This window comes from Bubalus bubalis, chromosome 4, assembly GCF_019923935.1.
Source record: "Bubalus bubalis isolate 160015118507 breed Murrah chromosome 4, NDDB_SH_1, whole genome shotgun sequence".
Classification (NCBI taxonomy): Eukaryota; Metazoa; Chordata; class Mammalia; order Artiodactyla; family Bovidae; genus Bubalus; species Bubalus bubalis.
Genome location: NC_059160.1, coordinates 25,524,696 through 25,530,998, shown reverse-complemented (window position 1 = coordinate 25,530,998; position 6,303 = coordinate 25,524,696).

Sequence of the window (6,303 nt, the reverse complement as noted above, 5' to 3'; positions counted from 1 at the left end):
TTTTTAAACTGATTTCCAGTGAAGTTCTGAGTGGGTAAAAACTGTTCTAGATTACTTTCTTCAGTTGTTTCTCTTCCTTCCACCCCTCTTATTTCATCACATTTTCTTCTGCCATCAAGTTCAGTTGATCCCAGTAGTAGAAACAAGTTTATACCCCGCATTTGTGATTATGAAGTGCTGCCATATAAATGCCTTGTTAGAGAGCTACAATAACCTGTGAGTTGTATTTTATAGGTGGGGAGGATTAGCTTCCTAGAGGTTAATTTTCCCCAAATCATGAGGAATAAGAGAGCCTCTTGTTTTCCATTTCTCAGTTCTCCCAAAGCACTGTCCCTCAGACAAAGTGAGACAAACATTAGAATAATACTTATTGTATATCTTTCCCATTTCATAAGCATGGATGCACATGTATTTATTTTTTAATTATTTGTTTATTTTTAAATGTTTTTAATTAAAAGTTTTTGGACATACCACATGGAATGCAGGACCTTAATCCCCTGACTGAGGATTGAACCCATCTTCCCCCAGCAGTGGAAGCAGAGAGTCCTAACCATTGGACCACCAGGAAGTTTCCTGATGCACATTTATAACTTAGCCCTTATGGAAAACATCTGAAAATGTAGAGATAAGACAAAAGAAATTAGGATAGGAAAGTTAAAATAACCTGTGTGTAGTATAGCATAATCTGATTCAAAAAGAATTGGTGTCATTTATAAGTATGTCTTTATGCTATAAAATTCCAAAGGAAAATATCACAGAGGTAGTAATTGCAGGAAGTAGTTACCTCCTTCAGGGTGGTGGTGACAAGGAGAAGAGTTGAAATTCATGGAATTGAAAAGCTGGAGGGAGAATTTGAGCCAGACATCTGAGGAGTCAGGTTACAGGGATAAGAAATTTGGAGAAAAGTTCCCACCACTGGTAAATAAACAGACCTCCCAGAAAGGGGGCACAGCCTAACTGGTGCTGTTGCCTCAGGAATTCAGAAAATAATTCAGCTGGAAAAAAAAATAGTTTACTCTGTATGGCAGTCTATAGGCCCATCCACGTCTTTACAAATGACCCAGTTTTATTCTTTTTTATGGCTGAGTAAAATCCCACTCATGGCATCCGGTCCCATCACTTCATGGGAAATAGATGGGAAAACAATGGAAACAGTGTCAGACTTTATTTTTCTGGGCTCCAAAATCACTGCAGATGGTGACTGCAGCCATGAAACTAAAAGACGCTTACTCCTTGGAAGGAAAATTATGACCAACCTAGATACCATATTCAAAAGCAGAGACATTACTTTGCCAACAAAGGTTCGTCTAGTCCAGGCTATGGTTTTTCCTGTGGTCATGTATGGATGTGAGAGTTGGACTGTGAAGAAGGCTGAGCGCCAAAGAATTGATGCTTTTGAACTGTGGTGTTGGAGAAGACTCTTGAGAGTCCCTTGGACTGCAAGGAGATCCAACCAGTCCATTCTGAAGGAGATCAGCCCTGGGATTTCTTTGGAAGGAATGGTGCTAAAGCTGAAACTCCAGTACTTTGGCCACCTCATGAGAAGAGTTGACTCATTGGAAAAGACTCTGATGCTGGGAGGGATTGGGGGCAGGAGGAGAAGGGGACGACAGAGGATGAGATGGCTGGATGGCATCACTGACTCGATGGACGTGAGTCTGAGTAAACTCCGGGAGTTGGTGATGGACAGGGAGGCCTTGCGTGCTGCGATTCATGGGGTCGCAAAGAGTCGGACACGACTGAGTGAGTGATCTGATCTGATCTGATGTATGTACCACATCTTCTCTATACATTGCTCTGTTGTTGGATATTTAGTTTGTTTCCATGTCCTGGCTGTTGTAAATTGTGCTGCAGTGAACATGTATCTTTTTGAATTATGGTTTACTCTGGGTGTGGGGCTTCCCTGGTAGTTCAGCTGGTAAAGAATCCGCCTGCAATGCAGGAGACACCAGTTCAATTCCTGGGTCAGGAAGATCCCCTGGAGAAGGAACGGCTACTCACTCCAGTATTCTGGCCTGGAGAATCCCACAGACTGTATAGTCCACGGGGTACCAAAGGGCCAGACACGACTGAGAGACTTTCACTTTCTGGGTGTATGCCCAGTAGTGGGATAAATTCAGAAAGAGAAAAACAAATACCATATATTAACACATGTATGTGGGTTCTAGAAAAATAGGTATAGATGATCTTATTTACAAAACAGAAATAGAGACAAAGACATAGAGAACAAACGTATGGATACCAAGGGAGAAAGAGGAGGATGGGAATGAATTGGGAGAGTGGGATTGACACATATACACTATTGACAGTGTGTATAAAATAGATAACTAATGAGAACAAGAACCAACTATATAGCACAGGGAACTCTACTCAGCACTTTGTGGTGACCTAAATGTGAAGTAAATCCAAAAAAGAGGGGACATATGTATATGTATAGCTGATGCATTTTGCTGTATAGCAGAAACTGACACAGCGGTGTAAAACAACTATACTCCAATAAAAAGTAAAAAGAAAGAAAATAGTTGGGCAAATCCATGGAGCTGGGACTCAAATATTTAAGGACAGCAGGCCAGGCAGCTGAAACTGGGATTTCTGGAGGGAGAATAAGGAGGCTGCTCTTGGGAGTCACTGGAACCTACCGGGAATCAATTGCTACTTACAAAGTGGAGGGCTGTTTATTAAGGTCATGTTGACAGAAACGCAAAGTAAAACAGAAGGAAGCAAGTCCCTTGTTCCCTGTTTAGCTTCTTATGACCCGGTGGCAGAATCTATTGGTCACCTGCCGGGAGCCGGCATATTGCATACTGAGTGCATATTGCATATTGCATATTGAGTGCAGCACTTTCCACAGCATCATCTTTCAGGATCTGGAATAGCAACTGGAATTCTATCACTGCCGGGAGCCAGCGTGAGGAACTCCACCCGTGACAAAGGTCATGAGGAAGGAGGCTTGGCGTACGCAAAGGCGGGATCAAGCCTCAGGAGTCTCCCTGGAAATTCTCGAGCATCTACCCCCAAAACCAGAGTCTGCCTACTTTCTGCTCTGTGCTCTCACCTACACCTCTGACTTTACAGGGGGCTGTCCCCCACTACCTCTCTCTGAAAAAAGAGTTAGCTTACAGCTCCAGTTAACAATTCCTGGTGTGACAGTGTTTCAACCTACAAACTCCTTTGGAAATCCTCTAGCCTGCCTGAATAGGTTTTTCCGGCCACATGTGATTGTTCAGAGCCTCCCAACTGTGAGAGGCAGGAGATGTTCTAAATGGTCTAAACACAGATTCCTTTGAGTAGTTAAAAGATTGATTAGAAATTGTATTGGTGAAGGGTTTTTCACTTATTGGGCCAATGTTTGCTGCTAAGTCTCCATACTCCTTACCTACTGTGTCCTTGGCAATGTATTGATTGATATAATGGGTGTATAGAAATGTAAGTGGTAGCCTCAATGTTTGTAACCTTGGACCCTTGAGTTAATTCTTTGCTTGATTGAGCCCACCTCACCTTTGCCCTATAGGACTGCAACTCTATCCAATGCTTTTTGGAGGCTGGCGCCTGACTTTAGAATAATCACCTTTAGAGAAAAATAAGTTTCTTAAAATGTTAACAGGCCTCCTGGCCAGAAGATGATGTAAATCACCTGAACTTTTGCATATGATAAGTTTGAAAGCCTGGCTTCGATTAGGACCAGGAACTGCTGTCCTTGCATGACTCCACCCCTTCCCCCATTATCCTCTATGCATAACTTAAGGTATAAAAACTACTTTGGAAAATAAAGTGCGGGCCTTGTTCACCGAAACTTGGTCTCCCCATGTCGCTCTCTCTCGCAAATTCTGGCTGAGTCTCCATCTGGAGCGCGGAACTCGCCATGCTTGCTAATTATGCCTGGGCTTCTAAGATCAGACCGGGGAGGCCTCAGTGTCTCCTCTCCTTTGGGAGAACGGAAGGACACCTGCGGCCTACATAAGTGGTACAAACTTCTTGTCTTGAAGTTTTATTGGTCTCCCGCATAAACCAAGCTACTCAGCCTCTTTTCTCCACTGAATTTCCTCACTGAGCTATCCTCATTCTATTACTCTTTATATCCTTAATTAACGTTTAATTAAGCAGTTGTTTCCTGATCCTCGCCTATGCTGTCTCTCCTTCGAATACCCTGGATCAGCCGGGGCTGGACCCCGGCAGTCACCCACCTGGCAAAGCCCCAAATTGCAAAGCTGAGACTAAAGGGGGTAGATTTGAAACAGAGAACAGCTCAATAATCAATCTGTTTCAACTCTGGCTACCTAGCTTACATATATACTTTTTTATACATCTTTTAAATTCTATAAAATGATCAAAAAATGTTTCTGCTATAGTGTCTGATAGTAGATGCTCAATAAATCTTTGTAAAATGAACTGTTAAATGGTTCAGTTCAGTTCAGTCACTCAGTCGTGTCCAACTCTTTGTGACCCCATGAATTGCAGCACGCCAGGCCTCCCTGTCCATCACCAACTCCCAGAGTTCACCCAGACTCACATCCATCGAGTCAGTGATGCCATCCAGCCATCTCATCCTCTGTCATCCCCTTCTCCTCCTGCCCCCAATCCCTCCCAGGTTAGATCTTTGTAAAAATGAACTTCCTGGCCCAACTTAAATTGTCTCTGTCTAACTCTACTTTGCAGTCTTATTTTGAATTGGATTCTATAACCTCTTATAGCAAACATCCAACTTGTAAAAATTTCATATATTTATCCACTTATATACCAGAAATGGTTCTGATGCTCTGAATATCATAGTGAAAAGACTGGCAAAGTCTTTCCTTAAGATTACATTAGTGGGAGCAACAAGAATAAAGTAAGAATATATAAGCATACACATAAATGTTTATTCTTTTACCCAACAAGATGCAGTCATCTTTCTCTGTTGTTTAAACAGTATTTTACAGAAGGAATTGGTTAAACAGGCAAAAAGAAAACACTGTGACATCACAGAGGTGGGAATAATAGGAAGCAGCCCCTGCCCCTTGGGCTAGTGTTGCACAGGGAAGGGGCTTGGGTTTGCCAGCATTTAGAAGTCTGAAGAAGGGAAGGGCCCTGGGAGCGGGGACACAGACCACTGAAGAGAAGGCACTGTCTCATGTTGGTGCCTCATGAACACAGAGGAGAGAACCCCTGGAGACCTGGCATGGAAGCTCGAAGGAGAGGGAGGTGATTCTGGACAGTTTACCTCTGGGGTGGGTGGGGAGGGGGCGGTGCAGTGATGCTGGTTCTGAAAACACAGAGGGGGAAAAAACTAGAAACTAGGATCACCTAATCACCAATCAACTGTTGCTGCCAAAGTGGAGATCTCATCACTGGTGTTAAGCCATTTGCTTATGGCATGGCCTTTGTATATTTCTCGTTTTTGTTCTTGATGTTCATTGAGCTTTTGGAAACTAGGATTATAGTTTTCTATTAATTTTGGTCAAGTTTTGGTCATTATTACTTTTTTTTGTCCTTCCTGCCTTCTGTCCTTGGGAGTTTCCAATTTCATGTATGCTGGGCCATTTGAAGTTTTCCTAAGGTCACTGATAATTTTTTACTGAGTTTTTTTCTCGGTGTTTCATTTGTTGTTGTTCAGTTGCTCAGTCGTGTCCTACTGTTTGTGACCCCATGGACTGCGGCATACCAGGCTTCCCTGGTGTGCACATCAGGGTTCACATCAGACTTCACTGTCTCCCTGAATTTGCTCAAACTCACATCCATTGAGTTGATGATATAATTTCATTTTGGGTAGTTTCTGTTCCTGTTTTCAAGTTCACTAATCTTTTCTTCTGTAATTTCTAATCTGCTTTTCATCTTTTCCATTTGTGTTTTTCATCTCAGATATTAGGGTTTTCATCATTAAAAGTTTTACTTTTTGAAAAATATCTTTCCTGTCCCTACTTGACTTGCTCAATATTTCTTTGATTTTTTCAGTCGTATGGAAGGCAGTGAAACTATCTTAGTATTCTTACTTACTAATTCTGTCATCATTATATCTTCTAGGTTAATTATGATTGATTTTTTAATGAATTTTTTTTTGTTTGTTTCTTTGTGTGCTTGAAATTTTAAAAGCTCTGACCACTTTCAGGATTCTTTTCTGTATCTTTCACTTTTAATGTAATTTTTAATCGGATGCCAGATACTGTGAATTTTACCTTGTTAGTTGCTGGATACTTTTGTATAACTTCAAATGTTATTGTGCTTAGTTTTGGGATGCTATTCAATTACTTAGTAAGAGTTGGATCCTTTCTGATCTTGCCTTTCTTTATGTATTTTTAGGTGGAACCAGAGCAATATTTATATTAC